At 31.7% G+C, this 18804-nt stretch overlaps 1 protein-coding gene across 1 annotated transcript in view; it reads left to right on the top strand.

Annotated features, from left to right (window-relative positions):
- LOC114349417 (integrin alpha-PS1-like) overlaps positions 1-18804 on the top strand; it is a 70206-nt gene that overhangs the window by 7956 nt on the left and 43446 nt on the right. The window lies entirely within an intron of this gene.

The raw sequence follows: 18804 nt of genomic DNA, 5'->3' as shown, positions 1-18804 counted from the left end.
ATTCAAGCTTAAATTACAATAACATAAACTTATTAAACATTTGTGAAAGTACTTAGAAATATCTATGAAATGAGATACAAGTTAATAGCATTAAAATTTATGTTCCAAAAATTTTTCAACTTTATCTTTAAAATTCTTTCCAAAAAATGTTATCGTTTTTTTTTTAATAACTCCGTTAATTTTTAAGATATCAGATTCACCTGTGGGATCGGTACTCACCGGAGGGACCGCAGACGTTCGGATACAATTAGCGTCTCTTTGCAAAAGACAATGACGTCGACTTTGCAAAGTAACAAGACACTTACTCAACACACACACTACACATTACACCTGAGTTAGTGATAAGTTATACAATTACGTGGCTAAAGGTTCTAGTTAACCAAGGCCAGAATCAGAGAAAAAAAAAAGAAAGAAAAGAGATTCACCTAAAAATGGTTTGAAAGGTAATTCCAAAGGCTATTAAAACGCGTTGAATTTAATCTTTTAAACCCCTTACTTTTTTAAAAATCAAAGATTAAATGGCTACAGTTACATGCTTCTCGCAGCAAAATTTAAGCTTTAAACGTTTCTATCTCGGTTATTTTTCACCCTACAGAAATGGTAAAAAAGGTATAATATTTGATATAGAAAAAACTAAAATTTGGTAATTTACCATTTTTTACGTATATTGAGTATTTTTATAGTTATTATCAAAAGAAAATGAAAATAACGATAATTTTAAAAATTCTGATTTTTTTAAATCATACCTTTTTTTTATAAATATGCATTCTAAACCGGTGAAAATTGTTAAAATCATTACTTATGATAATACAAAGAAATTTTTGTAAGCATTACTATAAATTTTAATTTTTGTGGAAACGGCGTATGTTTTATTTTTCACTTTTTCCTAAAAAACTCGAAAGGGTTCTCTTAGTTTCATCATAACTTGCTTAATTTTGATGCTATTAACTTCTTCTGGAGCTCATTTGTTATGTATTCTGAAGTACTTTGATAAGTGTTTAGTAGGTATATTTTATAAAATGCATCGTTTTCCTGTTATTTCTCACTTTGAATTAACATTAGTTTAGTACTTTGAGTGAATAGTGTATTCAATTTTTTATTGTCTTCAATTTTGGTAAGAATAACTTTTTTGTAAAAGCTAATAGTTTTTGAGTTATACGTGAAAAACAGCTTTAAAAAATGCATTTTTTTACGAAAAAATATTTTAATAACTCAAAAAATATTGACTTATGTTAATAACTTAATATAACAAATTTTGCTTAGAATTTGTGCCTCTAACGATTTATGGTATTATTTTTAATAAAATAATTTTACCCCAGAAAAGGGGTGGCATCCACCCCCAGGGTAAAAGCGCAAGTTGGCATCATGTCACCTTTGTTCCTTGAGGTATCCTCTAACTGCTCACCAATTTTCATGAAAATCGATGGAGGTTCAACGAAATCGGAGGTGAAAACCTTCAGTGACTGCACTATTAACGTTTTTAAAAGAAATGTTAAATTTTTTTTAAGTTTCTTGGAAATCCGTGGTAGTTTCATCAGCTGAAAGTTAATTTAAAGTAACAAAAAAATATTCAGGTGAAAAACACATACTAAAATTTAAGAGAAAGTTTTATTTTATTTCATGTAGTAAGTCTATTTTGCAGCGAGAAAAATTTGTAATATTTCAGTACTCTGCGATAGAATAGACCATTTCAAACGAATTTAAAACGATAATGGCACATCTGAGGAAGTAAAATGAAAGATAGGTACTGCTAGTAGACCAGGGCATTTAGGAAAAAATAAATCGCTTTTTAAATACAGCACCTAGAGACTTACAAATTTTTGCATTGTGTTCAGGATGATGCCAGGAAAAAAGTAAACAATAAAAAATGGATGTATAATGTATATGCATAATTGCATTTTAAAGTGGACAAAATGCATCAAAAAGTGCATAAACATGTCAATGGAAAGATTTTGTTACTCGCGGGTTTTTGGGGTCGCTAAAGACAAATACACCATCAGAACTGACCACCGGAGCACCGGTTGTCCAGGTTCACTGCTAAGGCACGTCATCTGAAGTTTCGAGGGATTTCGGCACTAAATTGGTGCAAACAGATTACTCGGTTGTTTTTGAGATCGCTGAACAAGAATACGCGATCAGAACTGACCCTCGCTGCACTTGGTGCTCAAATTCTTTCCAAACTCCAGAAAATAACATGCCTTATCAGTGACCTTGAATTCCAGGTGGTCCGGGCTAGGTTCTGATGGCGTATTCGTATTCAGCGAGCCTAAAAATCGCCCTTATGTTACTCGCGAGTAACAAAATTTGGCCCTTAGTATACTTCTTTTGACATGTTTATTTATTTATATGCAATTTTGCATTTCCACCCATTTTTTAGTGTAGAGTTTTTTCCTGGGATCATCCTGAATACAATGCAAAAAGTTGTAAGTCTCCAGGTGCTGTATTTGAAAATCGACTTATTCCAGTGTTTTTAGTGCTAAATACCCTGATCTATAAAGAACAAATTTTATTTTGAGCTAAATAAGGAGCTGAGAAATAGAAATTTTTAAGCCAAAAAATGAGAATGGTGTTTGGAGAAGCCGATATAATTTAGAACTCTAGAAGAAGTATAAAGAAGTAGTAAATGGTAGAGCTATAATATCGGCGCAACAAACTGGCAATGGTTGGTGATGAACAGAAACGACTGGCGAAATATTATAAGGCTCAATTAGGACTGTAGCATCACGTTTTAGATGTCCAGCAGTGCCTGTCACATAGGTTACTGATGAAGTGGTTTGATGTTTCACGTCCCTATTCGTAATATAATATTGCTTATTTCTTCTCGTTGTCCTTTTATGAGTAGTCATTACGTCGACTGTTCTAAGAGAGAGAGAGATAGAGAGAGAGAACCAATTCCCTGAGAATATTGTTTTTACACCTGTAAGGAGGTTACATGTGTGATTTAATCGTGGACTGAGATTGCAAGATTTTTCCTCCAGACATACCAATAATTTTTATGCGTTGTTTGCTACTTATTTGACCTAAATTGCGATTGTGTGGTTGTCAGTAAGTTTGTAGAGATTTGCCTAATGAGGAATCTCTACCCAAATAAACCTCAAATATTTGTTGTTTTAAGTGTAACCAACCCTTCAGTTCGAAATTTCAAGTATAGTAATTTAAATCTTACAGTTTAGACTGTTTAGAGAATATGCAGTATAGACCAGGGCGCATCTGTAAAAATATTAGTACATTTGGACGTTGAGAGGTGACTCAAATTTGTTTGCAGAAATTGCTTGAAAATAACTCAATTTGAGTTATCCTCCCTCTCAAAAATGTCGGGAACATTGTTTAAATGATCAAAATGTCAAAAAATGAAGGAAAAATTCGATTTTTTTCTTCGTTTTTTGATTATAACTTTAAGTATTCATTTCCTAGAAAAGTTGTACTGACATAAAAGTTGCGTAATTAAATTTCCTACAATATAGAATTGGTTAGAAATTTAAAAAATAGTAACCCTTGTTGAAAAATAGCAATAATTGCGAAAAATCCATACAAAAACAAGTATTCGCATTTTACGTTTTTCAACCATTTATGCTACACTTAGGACCCTTATGTTTCACCCAGAAAAACTTTATGATAGAGTAAAACAATACTGTAAATTTCATTAAGATCGGTTTAACAGATTTTGCAAAATAAAATTTTGAAAATAAGATTTTGCAATCCAGCTTTCGCAAAAAAATTAATTTTTTCAAAATGTTACAGGACTGAAAATAAAGCAGATAGCAAGTTGAATTATGTTTTTTGCTTATAGAAGTGTACTGTGCCTTTCATCTGCAATTTGCAAAATTAAAATCGATTAACTACCACGGCGTCAGGAATTTTTTAAATAAACATTAATTATTGGTGCTACGCGCAGGACAGCGGATAGTTTGCTCTGATTGGGCATTCCAATGACGTTTGATAATGATTGATACATTTTAATTTTTATTACATTTCGATATAAATAAATAAATTTATTTATTGCAAAATAAAAACACATACCTACTCTATCCTTTGAAATTACACTTTTTTTAGCAAAAACTTTCTTTGTTCATATATTTTAACTTATAGAATAAAAGTTTATTATTTTTAAACATATGCAATTGTTTAAACAATATTTCACAAACAATAATCAAATTAGTTTGATTTTTGTGGAATTCAAATATTAAAATACAACAAAATATAGAGTAAGAAAATAATATATTAGATAAAGATTGGAAGACATTTTTGTGGAAATCAACTTGTGTGAATCGAACACCGCTGTCCTGCGCGTAGCACCAAAAATTAATGTTTATTTAAAAAATTTTCCGACGGCGTGGTAATTAATCGATTTTAATTTTGCAAATTGCAAATGAAAGGTACAGTACACTTCTATAAGCAAAAAAAAATTCAACTTGCTATCTGCTTTATTTTCAGTCCTGCAAAATTTAAAAAAAATGAATTTTTTTTGCGAAAGCTGGATTGCAAAATTTATTTTGCAAAATCTATTAAACCGATCTTAATAAAATTTACAGTGTTGTTTCATTATATCATAAAGTTTTTCTGGGTAAAATATGAAGGTCCTAAGTCTAGCATAAATGGTTAAAAAACGTAAAATGTGAATACTTGTTTTTGTATGTTTTTTTTTAGAAATTATTGCTATTTTGCAACAAGGGTGACTATTTTTTAAATTTTTAAGCAATTCTATATTGTAGGAAATATAATTACGCAACTTTTATGATAGTACAACTTTTCTCAGAAATGAATAGTTTTAAAGTTATAATCAAAAAACCAATAAAAAAATCGAATTTTTCCTTCATATTTTGACATTTTGATTATTTAAACAATGTTCCGGACCATTTTGAGTGGGAGGATAACTTAAATATTATTATTTGAGTTATTTTTAAGCAATTTCTGCAAAAAAAATTGAGTCACCTCTCAACGTCCATCTCAAAACAGATGCGCCCTGGACTAGTATGTATTTTTTAACATCGATTTGAATAATTTTGATGTAGACCGATAGTCATTCATAAGTTTATAATAAATATAATAATAAATAAGCGTATAATTATCGGAAGTATCGAAAAGTGTTTACCATGATATTCATGGTCGAAATTAAACGTGTATTAAAGTGTATGTAGCTTTTTTATTAGAGGGCTCACACATCAGTAGCAAATGAAGGCATTAATGGCGCCATATGTTTAAGATCAAAAACCACATTACCATTAAATCTGATAGGAGATTTCATTGAAATAAACAAAAAAAATATGATTCAGAACTGTTCTAGGAACGTGATTTATTTCATATTAGTCATTTTTTTAAATAGTACATACAAATATATTATTGTTGAACCTCCAGAATTCTAAATATTTTATAAATACAAAAAATATGACAAAAAATGCCCCATGCTGCAATGAGGTATTTTTATAACATGAATGATTAGAATAGAGTATAGAGATGGATGTGTTCAAGTACCGTGACTATCAGTAAATTAATAATAAATCAGCTTCCGGCACTGGATGTTGTCATGTTTTTAGTGATTCATTAAGTAGTTTTATTCAATGTCCTATTATACCTATACATAGATTCATTAGCAATAAGATGGAGAAGTCGGAAGGGTGACTATACAGAGGTGAAAAATGCATGCGGATGTAGACACTCTTAAATCCCTTTAATAAGTACTCATAGGTATAATAGTCGAGGAAATGAAACATTTTGGCTCGCAATTTTTTCGTCCAGCATGGATTTACTTGAAATTTTCACAGAAGGTAGGGAATAGTCCAAGGATCATTTTCTATATCATGCCGCTTTACGCTAAAACCTTGGGGGTGGTTGCCACCCCATCTCGGGGGCGGGAATTTTTTATTACATTTTAACTATGTAAATCGATGTAAAAAGTAATTCTAAGAAAAAAATCTTTTTTACATTTTTTTCGTAAAACTAATATTTTTCGAGTTATTCGCGCTTGAAAGTAACAGTTTTTCGATGAAAGAATCGACTTTTTTAGAGGGTTTTTTGAGAATACCTCGAAAAATATGCATTAATCAAAAAAACTGTAGATATCAAAATTGTACCTTTTAGTAATACAAACCAAATTCTTTTTCTGTAATATCTTTAAGACCGATACAAACCGAGATACGGCATGTTAAAAGTTAGCTTTTTTCGTCAAATGCGTAATTTGAAATATTCAAAGTAAAATAACGGAAAATCTTTGCATTTTTCGAGGAAAACTTAAATAATATTTTTTCAAGTATACAGTTAGGCCTCTCAAAAATTAATAATAAAAAGTTTTTAGCCTGAAAATTAGGCGACTTATGATCAAAAAAAGGTCGGTACCTGCTTTTCTCTTTTCTGCTAACTACCCTCCTATTTAAAAATTGGTGCATAAACTTCACTGATGATGCATAAGGATGCTGAAATAGTTGCTATATGGAGATGGTAGTCCATCTCTGAATCGAATATAAACAAAACCTGCCTTGAACCCTTTTTTATCTTTTTCATTTTACTCAGTTTTTGAGTATTTAGAAACTGTCTTTCGGTCCTTTTCCTAGACGAAGAGAAGGTAAATGCGTAGCCTAAGTGTCCTCTATTTGCTTTCTCCTATTTTCGTCGTCTCTACGTGATTATATATTGTAAAATCCGGAGATATGGGATGCAGCCAGAAAGCAGTTTATTAACGAAAAGTCTTAGATTTAAAATATTGTTTATTATATTTTTATTTCAATTATTCTAATTGTTTAAAAAGTAGTAAACTTTGTATCTGGGGCTTTTCGTTGTTTTCCTCGTAATACGAGAGATGTCGCTAGATTGCGTCTCAAAAGGTGGGTTCATTGCATCGCGATGGTTTGCCTTAAAAGAGGCAGAATGTTTATATTCCCTTCAGAGTTGTGACTGCATAAACTTCACTGATGATGCATAAGGATGCTGAAATAGTTGCTATATGGAGATGGTAGTCCAACTCTGAATCGAATGTAAACAAAACCTGCCTTGAACCCTTTTTTATCTTTTTCATTTTACTCAGTTTTTGAGTATTTAGAAACTGTCTTTCGGTCCTTTTCCTAGACGAAGAGAAGGTAAATGCGTGGCCTAAGTGTCCTCTATTTGCTTTCTCCTATTTTCGTCGTCTCTACGTGATTATATATTGTAAAATCCGGAGATATGGGATGCAGCCAGAAAGCAGTTTATTAACGAAAAGTCTTAGATTTAAAATATTGTTTATTATATTTTTATTTCAATTATTCTAATTGTTTAAAAAGTAGTAAACTTTGTATCTGGGGCTTTTCGTTGTTTTCCTCGTAATACGAGAGATGTCGCTAGATTGCGTCTCAAAAGGTGGGTTCATTGCATCGCGATGGTTTGCCTTAAAAGAGGCAGAATGTTTATATTCCCTTCAGAGTTGTGACTGCATAAACTTCACTGATGATGCATAAGGATGCTGAAATAGTTGCTATATGGAGATGGTAGTCCAACTCTGAATCGAATATAAACAAAACCTGCCTTGAACTCTTTTTTATCTTAAAAATTGGTCTTCATTTTTCTGTAATTCCTTTTATATTTATATTATCAATACACCGAAGATGTTTGACCTATTTAAAAGGCCTAATTTTTAAAAAATTGGAGTTTAAAGAAAAATTATTATTTTGGAATTTCCCATTTTTCACCTTTTACTTCAAAATATCTCCGAAAATACTGGAGATACGAAAAAAATGATAGATTACTAAATTGTAGATTTTTTAATAACTAAAATTGGATTGTGCATATATTTTCATTACAGTGAACATTTAGCGAGATATAGCTGTTTAAAACCTCTATTTACGAGCAAACACCCCCGTATTCGAGTCCTTTAAACCCACCCTAATTAAAAACTAAGGGATATTACGGAATTTAGTTTACACAGTCTTATAACTCTTTAAAAATCCTACAGTCATTTTTGAATAAACTTTTTGTCGCCAAAAATGAAGGAGATATGTTTATAAAACGAAGTTTTTTTTTTAATTCGGATAGTCCGCTTATGGATAATTTTCAATGTATGTATAATACCACAGAACCGGTTCGTATACTGGAAGATGACTAAAAAACTATTTGTATTTGTATTTTTGTATTTGTACATATTTGTAAATTCGTATTTTTGTGTAAATAAATATTTTTGTAATTCTTTAATTCTACTTTTTTTTTCTGTATAGGTCTATTAAAATATCTACTTATAAAAACTGTAATGTTATTAAGGGTGGTTTTTCAGGGTTGAAATATTATGATATTATTATATCCTAAAGTATAAAACAATCATTATTTAACCAATAAAAACCAAATTTTACCCATATTAAAGTTTACAATGTTCTTATATAGTTTTTGAAAATCAGGGGTAGTTTACACCCCTAAAAATAATCAACGCCCTTAAGCATGATATAGAATATGAAGTACAGGGTGAGATGATCCTAATCCCAAATTTTTATGTAAATCGATGCAAGCCGAAATGATTCTTTTAGGATAAGTACATTTTTTATATATAGCTCCAACAAGGGTGGTTTTAAGGGTTGAAATATTATGATAGTACATCTTAAAGCATAAAACAATCATTATGTAACTAATAAGAACCAAATGTTGACAATATTAAAGTTTAAAATGTTATTTTATAATTTTTTACAATTAGGGGTGATTTTCACCCTTAAAAAACCAAAAGCGTACAACGGCTCAATATAGAAAATGAACTAGAGGGTGAAATGAGAATAATCCCAAATTTTTGTAAAAATCGATGCTGGACGAAAAAATTGCGAGGTTTTGCCATTTTTTCAGCTTCATTTCCTCGACAATAAATTTTGAAAAACATTATTTATCGTTTTAACAATTTTTTCTGAAGCTATTTTTTGTGGCGTCTTATGCGAATAAGCCACAATTTTACTTTAAAATAACTTTATTTGCCGTTTCGATTTCATTTCCGAAGTGGAAGTCAAAACGACAAATTAATTTAATTTCAAACTTAAATTGTGACTTAATTCCCAAAAATAGTAAATTCTTCTTCTTCTTCAGGTGCCATCTCCGCTACGGAGGTTGGCAATCATCATAGCTATTTTAATTTTTGAGGCAGTAGCTCTAAATAGTTGTTTTGAGCTGCATGCAAACCATTCTCTCAGGTTCTTCAGCCTTGAAATTCGTCTTCTGCCGATGCTTCTTCTGCCATCTATCTTTCCATGCATTATGAGTCGCAGGATGCCCCGCATTACATGTCCGAGGTACTGTAGTTTTCTTTCTTTAATTGTAAGTTCAACTTCCTTCTCTTTACCTATTCTTCTCAGTACTTCATTGTTCGTAACTCTATCTACCCAGGAAACCCTCATAATTCTTCTATACGTCCACATTTCAAAGGCGTTAAGTCGTCTCATTGTCTCTACATTTAACGTCCATGATTCGTCCATAGTATAGTACACTATATAGGGTGAGGCAGTTAAAGGGCCTATTAGAAATATCTCGAGAACTAAAGGTAACTGAATTATGAAAATTGGAATAAAGGGGTTTTGAAGACTGATCTATTTAATGAAAATATTTTCATCTACTTGGTACTTCCGGTTATACCGGAAGTTGCTTATAACTTCGTTTTTTTAAATGGGACACCCTGTATATTTTGACATTTTTGGATTCTCCTCGATTTCTTCTTTCTTAAAATATAATGTTCTGTAACATTATACAGGGTAGGTTAAAAGATAATTACGTTTTCTTATTAATTTCGTAGCAATATTCACACCCTGTAAGATTGTAGTAGTTTGACACAATAAACTCTATTTATGTTCAAATGATTTTTAATATAGTCTACTATTGTTAACAATTATTAGTATAGCTAAATTTTTAATTTTAGTATACAGGGTGGGTCTCTACTCGGAATGAGTATTTTCGGAGTTTTCTTAAATGGAACACCCTATATTTTAGTATTGTAATAAAATGATATTTCATGGTACTTTTTTATTTCTTAAGCATTCCCTATACCTAACTGCTTTAATTTGTGCTTAATTGTTAATCGCACCAACACTTAACTTCGATGGTATTTTGACAGTTCAACCATTATTGGCAATTTTAAGTATCAGTCTAGATTAATATGTATTTATTTCAAAAAAATTATTTGTGATTGAATATTTTCACGGCCAACCTAATACAATTTCACATATTTTGTGTTGCAATTAATGTTTTGCTTGAATCACCAATAACTCACAAATTAAAGCAGTTAGGTATAGGGAGTGCTTAAGTAATTAAAATGTACCATAAAACAATATTTCATTACAATACTAAAATACAGGGTGTTCCATTTAAGAAAACTCAGAAAATACTCATTCCGAGTTTCGACCAACCCTGTATACTAAAACGAAAAATTTAACTATAATAATAATTCCTAACAATAGTAGACTATATTAAAAATCATTTGAACATAAATAGAGTTTACTATGTCAAAGTACTACAAGCCTACAGAGTGTGAATGTTGCTACGAAATTAATAAGGAAACGTAATTATCTTTTAACCTACCCTATATAATATTACAAAACCTTATATTTAAAGAAAGAAGAAATCGAGGAGAATCCAAAAATGTAAAAATATACATGGTGTCCCATTTAAAAAACGAAGTTACAATCAACTTCCGGTATAACCGGAAGTAGCAAAGAGACCAAAATATTTTCATTAAATAGTTCACACCTTAAAACCACTGTATAACAATTTTCATGATTTTCTTACCTTTAGTTCTCGAGATATTTCTAATAGGCCCTTTATCTGCCTCACCCTGTATACGTAACATTTTGTTAGGCGTACTTTAAGAGCTAATGTTAAATCTTTGCTACATAGGACGTTTTTCATTTTCATAAAATTAGAACGTGCTTTCTCGATTCTGACTTTGATTTCTGCAGTGTAGTCATTATTTTCGGTTATAAGTGTCCCTAGGTAAGTGTACTTTTTTACTCTTTCGATCTGCTGGCCCTCTACTATCAAGATTTCGTTAGTGTTATGGTTGTTTTTACTAATTTTCATAAACTTTGTCTTTTTGATATTGAGAGAGAGTCCGTACTCCCTACTACACCTTACTATTTTACTCATGAGTATTTGCAGGTCTTGTAAATTATCGGCTATTGTTAACTAAGACTCCATTTACTCTTATGCCGACTGTTTCATCTTCCAGAGTTTCTCGCATTACCTCTTCAGAATAAGCGTTAAATAATAGAGGTGATAGTATGCAGCCTTGCCTGACTCCTCTCTTTATTTCCATTTCTTCAGATGTTTCTGTTTCAATTCTTACTATTGCTCGCTGATTGTAATAGAGATGTGTTATTAGTCTTAAATCTCTTTCATCTAGGTTTTTAGTTTTTAGAATTTCCATGAGTCGGTCATGTTTTACTTTATCAAACGCTTTATTGTAGTCTATAAAACAGACGTAAAGAGAACGGTTAACATCCAAACATCTCTGTGTCAGCACGTTGAAGGAGAATAATGCCTCTCTGGTGCCCATTCCATTGCGGAACCCATATTGAGTGTCACTAATATCCAGCTCCAGTTTAGAGTGTATTCTGGCGTGGATAATTTTCAGCAGAATTTTCAAGGTATGTGACATTAAGCTTATGGTTCGGTAGTCACTGCATTCTTTGGCATTCACTTTTTTTGGCAAACACACAAATTCTGATGTCAACATTTCTCTAGGGATGATTCCCGTAGTATAGATAGCGTTGAACAGTTCTACTATTATGTCCAGGTTTTTCTCGTTGACCAACTTTATCAGCTCGCTAGGTAATTCATCTGGACCAGCAGATTTATTGGTTTTCATAGAGTTTATTGCCTGACTAACCTCTGATTTGGTTATCTCTGGACCTACATCTCCGGTTTGGCTATCTACGGATGTACTAGCTTCTCTCTGGTCATGAAATAGTTCCTCGATGTACTCTTTCCATCGTCGTAGTTTTCGTTCTGTCTCCATTATATTTCCGTTTTTGTTGAGCAATATATTTGAGGTTCTTCTATTTCCTATTCCGGCTAGTTCTTTGACTTTTTTATGTAGGTTGAAGTTGTCATATCTGTTTTGAAGTTCTTCTATTTCTTTACATTTTTCAGAGAAGTAGGTTTCTTTAGCCTCCCTAATTTTTCTTCTTATTTGGTTTTGAAGCTGTTTATAGCGAGTCTTATTAATTGTTTTGTTTTTTCTTCTTTCATTCATCAACTCATTCATCAATAGTAAATTGAATTTTAATAAATAATAATTATTAGGAGAGTAAATGACCGTGTTGGACTCTAATTTTTCTCATCAGGACGGATTTGATTGAAAATTTGGATTTAGGTTCCTCTTACCCTCTACTTATTGGACTTAGGCCCAAGGTTGCTTTTACTTGGGGAGTGAAAACTACCCCTACTCGGGGGGTGAAAAAACACACGTTCAAGAGTCCAGAAATGGATAAACTGACCAATTAGAGTTTTTTCACTAAGTCAATACTTTTCCACTTATTTGCGAGTGAAAATGTTCATTTTTCAACAAAACCATGTTCTTAGACGATTTTATCGAAAAAATATTCTTAGCAAAAATGTAGCTTATAAAAAAAAACCAAAAAAGAAAATGGTATAATTATGTATGAAGTCTTTAGACCCACTAAAAGCAGAGTTAGCTTATGAAAAGTAGGTTCTTATTCGTCAAATTCCAAACGAATGTTTCAAATGAAATAACCAAAAAATACAACACTTTTCGGGGAAAAACTTCGTGAAAAAACTCTATAGAACAACAGTTGCTTAGAATTAGGCGGTTTGTCCATTTCCGGACTTACTTTAAACGTAAGTATTTTCGCCCCCCAAGAAGGGGTGGTACTCACTCCCAGGGCAACATGTTGCTTAGAATTAGTCAGTTTATCCATGTCCGAACTTATTTTAAACGTGTTTTTTAACCCCCTGGAAGGGGGGTCAGAACTTAACATAAATGTCAGGAAAACTAATATAGGTAATGAAAATAGAGAAAATTAGAAACTCTACTTCTTCTTCTTTTTATATAGACATTACTGTGTCTATTTTTCAATGTGTCTCCAGTAACTTGTCATTCCATCTTTTTCGTGGTCTTCCCACTGATCGTCTTCCTATCGGGGAACCGTCTCTCGCCGTCCTTACTACTCTATTTGTTGTCATTCGGCTTATGTCGTCGTTCCATTCTACTCTTCTGCTTTTCACCCAGTTATTAATGTTGTCCACCTTGCATCTCCTTCGTATATCTGCACTTCTAGCTCTATCTCACATCGTCTTACAATCGATTTTTCGCAATTTTTTCATCTCTGCTGTTTCTAGCATTCTTTTTGTCCTTTCTGTATCAGGTCGTGTTTCTGCCGCGTATGTCATTATTGGTCTGATGACTGTTTTGTAAATTCTGCCTTTCACTTCTTTTCCGATGTTTTTATTTCTCCATATTGTTTCATTCAGGCAACCTGCGGCTCTGTTTGCTTTATTCACCTGATCTTCCACTTCTGTTTCGAGCTTTCCTTAGCTGCCTAGTGTAATGCCTAGATATTTAAACTTCATGACTTGTTCTATTATTTAACCCTCCAGCTCTAATTTACACCTTATTAGATCTGCTGTTATAACCATGTCTTTTTGGGGAAATTAACATGTTAAATTTTCTAGCGGTTATATTAAATTCGTGCAGCATACGTTGTAAATCATCTTCACTTTGAGAGATTAGTATTGCGTCGTCTGCGTAGCAGATTATTTTAAGTTGTTTTTCTCCCATTTGGTATCCTTTTTTTATTCTTACTTTTTTTATTATTTCGTCCATGATCAGGTTGAACAACAGAGGACTCAGGGAATCTCCCTGTCTTATCCCATTGCCAGCTTCAATTAGGTCAGTTAGTTCTTCATCTACTTTTACTTTTATTGTGTTGTTCTGGTAGATATTTTCGATCGTTTTAATTATTCCTAGAGGTACCTCTCTTGCGTACAATAAATGGATAACGTCCTTTAATTTGACCCTGTCAAATGCCTTCTTAAGGTCCACGAAACATAAGTATGCCTGGTTTGTTTTATTCTAACGATTTTTCTTGAATCTGCCTCATTATAAATAAAGCGTCGGTGCATGATCTTCCCGACCTAAAACCTTGTTGTTCTTCTGCTAATGTTATAATTTTATTCAGTTTGTTTGTTATCACTTTGGTCGTTAATTTTAGTGTTGTGTTTAATAAATTAATTCCTCTGTAATTCTCCGGGTCCGATTTTTCCGAAAAATTAGAAACGGTAGAGAGAAATTAGAAACGGTAGAGAAATTTAACTACTTAGGCAGTATTTTGAACAACAAAGGAGGGACGGAGGAGGACGTAAAACGGAGAATAGGAATATCTCAAAACTCATTCAATATGCTAAGGAAAATGTGGTCTTCACGTCAAATGACAAGTAAAACCAAGCTCCGATTATTCAACAGAAACGTGAAGACTGTGCTACTATACGGAGCAGAAACTTGGAAAGTGTCAAGAAAATGTATCGGACAGATGCAGGTGTTCATAAATAAATGCCTAAGAAAGATTCTTAACATTTACTGGCCAAACCGGATATCAAACCAAGAGTTATGACTAAGACAATATGCAAAAGAAAGTGGAGTTAGATGGGGCACACACTAAGGAGATCTGACGCAGACATAGCGAGGCAAGTCCTAAAGTACACTCTACATGAAAACACAAGACCAGGTAGACCTGTGGAAACGTGGAAAAGGAGTGTCGAGAAAGAAATGTTGGGAAAACTTGAGCAGAAATAAAGATCAGTGCAAAGGATAGGACCGAATGGAGGCAGACAGTTGACGCCCTATGTTGTGCATGGAGTAAAGAGGAATAAGTAAGTAAGTAAGAAGGGGTGGTACTCACCCCCAGGGTATAAGCCATAGACATAATAAAAATAGACCAGGTAAGGTATGGGCCGTTCTATGCATCGAGATGTAACGCCAATATTCACTTTGAGGGGTCTAGCCATATTTGACGTGTGCGAGATCGCTTTGTAAAAAGAGATAGATTTACCACCGATTGACTGCCCGCGCGTTACTCTATTTTGCTCAGTATGCCTTGTCTATCCTTATTATGTTTATGGCAAAACAACAAGGCACAATATCACTGCTTTCTTTGACATGTAATTACGTATATGCCAAATTTCATGCCAATCCAAGCGGTTCTTTAAAATTAGAAGCAGAAGCCGTGACCAAATGGACTAATATAAGTTTTCAAGCCTCAAAAATGCCTATATTCACATTTTCAGATTTTAAATCGCTTATCTCAAAACCTATTAACTTTTCAGAATAACGACAAGAGACCTTTTTTATTTAAAATAGCCCAAAAAACCTTAACAAATACTTAAAAACTGATGACCTTAACAAAAAAGATGATCTTTTGGATTTGTTTAAATAAATTGTTTAAAAAATATCTGTCCAAAAATTTCGCCCGGTACCCTTCTGATTTGTTTAAAGGGGACATTTTTTAACAGGAGTCCGCAAAGAAACTTTTTCATATGGGAGCAGCCTCACAACACGGACTAATTAGATTTAATTAAATTTAATTAATCATACTGTGGAATGGAAATTAAATAAGCTGGGAGAAAGATTTAAGATATATCGTAAAATATATTGAAATTTATATTGTGTTGTATATGCTCATATTTTATATTGATGCAATATAATTTATCTCAATGACCTTGAAGATGCTACATGAAATTTCTTCAGACAGAATACTCGTAGATGGTGTTGGTGAAAGCATAATTTTGTATAGGGATATAATTTGTGTTTGTACAAGGATTTACATTACTTATCAAAAGTCAAATACCTAATCTAAAAATATAAATCTCCAGTCAACGTTGTTTAAGTTTCAACACAAGCGTAATACTTTCTTAAAAAGTGTATGCCATTATTCATAGGTATTAAGTATGCAACATATTTTAACTGACTAATTTATCTAGATATTTTGAAGAAGATCTTGTGAATCAGATGTTTCTTTTTTAATAATAATTCGAGTCATTTAACTGCAAGATCGCTCTCAAGATTTTGTTGGATGTAAAAACATTGAACAAGTATTTTTATATAATTTTTCTAATTAATGTAAAAGTAGTTTGACAGGGATAATAATTCTGGCAAGGTAGTAAAGGGTAAAGGCTATATCGGGATAAAATGGTAAAATCTGCACTCGGCTGGATTTTTATTTGGGAACACAATTTATTGGAAAGTACATATTTAAAAACTCCCTTAGTCAAATTTTTAGCCTCATAGGTGGCCCAATCACAAAAAATGTGTTTTTTCGAAAAAATCCTCTTATTTGTCACATTTAAATGTGCTTAAAATATGAAAATATCACCGAAAAATAGGGTTGGCAGGTTTAAACCAACATGCTTAAAACCTTGGTTTAAACCAAGGTTTAAACCAACTGGTTTAAAAAAAAAACAGTTAGTTTAAATCTGGCTTTTTATTTTTATTTTTTTTTACTGATCCTCCAAACTGGTGTTTTTATTTGAAGTTTTTACTACAGCTGCCGCAAATTAAGACAATTAAGATAAATAATTTCTATTTTTTTTTAATGTTTTTCTGAAGCTACTTCCTTGTGACACTTTTATAATTAAGTATTTTCTATGGGAAATAAGCCACAATTTTACTAAAAAATGAATTTATTAACGTTTCGAAGCCCAAATCGGGTTTCGTTGTCAAAATACAAGATACTATTAAAATAAACAAAAATGTTGTTGTTAAGTAAAAAAATTCTTCTAATAATTTATTTAATCTGACTCATTTATATTGGCAATTCAGACGTATATTATACATTTTAAATTAGAAGACTTTAAAATGATATCGCCAATATTTATGAGTTGCGTTCCTGGGACGACTTTACTAAAAGATAGTTCATTCGATTACATGAAATCAATCCCAACTCAAGAATATCCGTCGTAAAAAAATCATAGCATGTGATCTGTCTTTAAAAAGACAACCAAATGCAACGATGACAGTAAAATTCTTGCGTTAGAGATTCCATAGTAAATCACGAGGGAAAACCAGGAAAAAAACCTCGTGATACTATCCCGACATCGTAAGTATTTGGTCTTACATTTAATTTACCTTCAAAAAACTAATACCAAATTCTGACTTTAATATGTTTAAATTATAAATAATATTAATAATACATACTTATTGTATATCTATGTATCTATTATTAATATTATTTATAATTTAAACATAAATATTTAAAGTCAGAATTTGGTATTAGTTTTTTGAAGGTAAATTAAATGTAAGACCAAATACTTACGATGTCGGGATAGTATCACGAGGTTTTTTCCTGGTTTTCCTTCGTGATTTACTATGGAATCTCTAACGCGAGAATTTTACTGTCATCGTTGCATTTGGTTGTCTATCCTTTTGCATTTTTAAAGACAGATCACATGCTATGATTTTTTTACGACGGATATTCTTGAGTTGGGATTGATTTCATGTAATCGAATGAACTATCTTTTAGTAAAGTCGTCCCAGGAACGCAACTCATAAATATTGGCGATATCATTTTAAAGTCTTCTACTTTAAAATGTATAATATACGTCTGAGTTGCCAATATAAATGACTCAGATTAAATAAATTATTAGAAGAATTTTTTTACTTAGCAACAATATTTTTGTTTATTTTAATAGTATTTTGTATTTTGACAAAGAAACCCGATTTGGGCTTCGAAACGTTAATAAATTCATTTTTTAGTAAAATTGTGGCTTATTTCCCATAGAAAATACTTAATTTTTTTTTACTTTTGAACTTAGTTATTTTGAATATTATAACGTTTGATGATGTTTTTTTTATATATTAATTTTTTGTGTGTGTAAATAAAAATAAAAGTTGTCCTAATCATTTTTTCATTGTTTATTAGTTAACTTTATAAAATAATTTATTCATTTTTAAAGTTTCTAGACTTATACTTTATATCAAAAAAACCTGGTTTAAACCAAATAAACCTGGTTTAAACCAAAAAACCTGGTTTTTTGGTTTTTTCGAAAAACCTTGGATTTTGTCAACCCTGCCGAAAAATGCAATTTTTTCGAATTGAGGGTATATTTCGGACTGAAAATGGTTAACATAACCCTGCTATTAGAAATAACGTAAAAAATAGATGAAAAAAAATCATTCCTCATTCACATGGAAATTATGTGCTAAAAACATGGGAAAATATAAAAAGAGGGTTTGTTATATTTGAGCATGTTCTGGTCTGAAAATGGCAAATCTGATCCCATTATTAGAAATAACAAAAAATTTTATCAAAAATCGTTATTTATTGAAATACACGAAGAATAATTATTTAGAAGTTTGCCAAAATGACCTACATAACCTAAATTTTTTTTAAAAATTTAAATATTTTCCTGAGCTCAATTTTGATCCAAATAATCTGTGAGCATAAAGATAGTGTATTGTGGTCATAAATAACCAGTGTTTGTGGGCATAAAGATGTAGTTCCATATTTTTTTTTTAGATTTTTAAATTGATCGCTCAGGAAAATTTTTTTTAAACAAACACATTTTTTGCGATAGGGGCCCCCTAGGGAGCTAAAAATTTGGCTAAGGGAATTTTTAAATAAGTACGTAAGTTCGAGTACAATTCTCTGCCTTAGATTAGAACTGAGAGTAATAGCTTTGAGATGCTACGTGTTTTCGGTACTGCAATATGGACTTGAAAGCTGGACATTGAAGCAAGAACACATAAATAGCTCAGAACTGAGAGTAATAGCTTTGAGATGCTACGTGTTTTCGGTACTGCAATATGGACTTGAAAGCTGGACATTGAAGCAAGAACACATAAATAGCTGCAGTCCTTTGAAATGT

The sequence above is a fragment of the Diabrotica virgifera genome, chromosome 1, assembly GCF_917563875.1.
Source record: "Diabrotica virgifera virgifera chromosome 1, PGI_DIABVI_V3a".
NCBI classification, from domain to species: domain Eukaryota; kingdom Metazoa; phylum Arthropoda; class Insecta; order Coleoptera; family Chrysomelidae; genus Diabrotica; species Diabrotica virgifera.
This window is presented reverse-complemented; position numbering and strand designations above follow the sequence as displayed.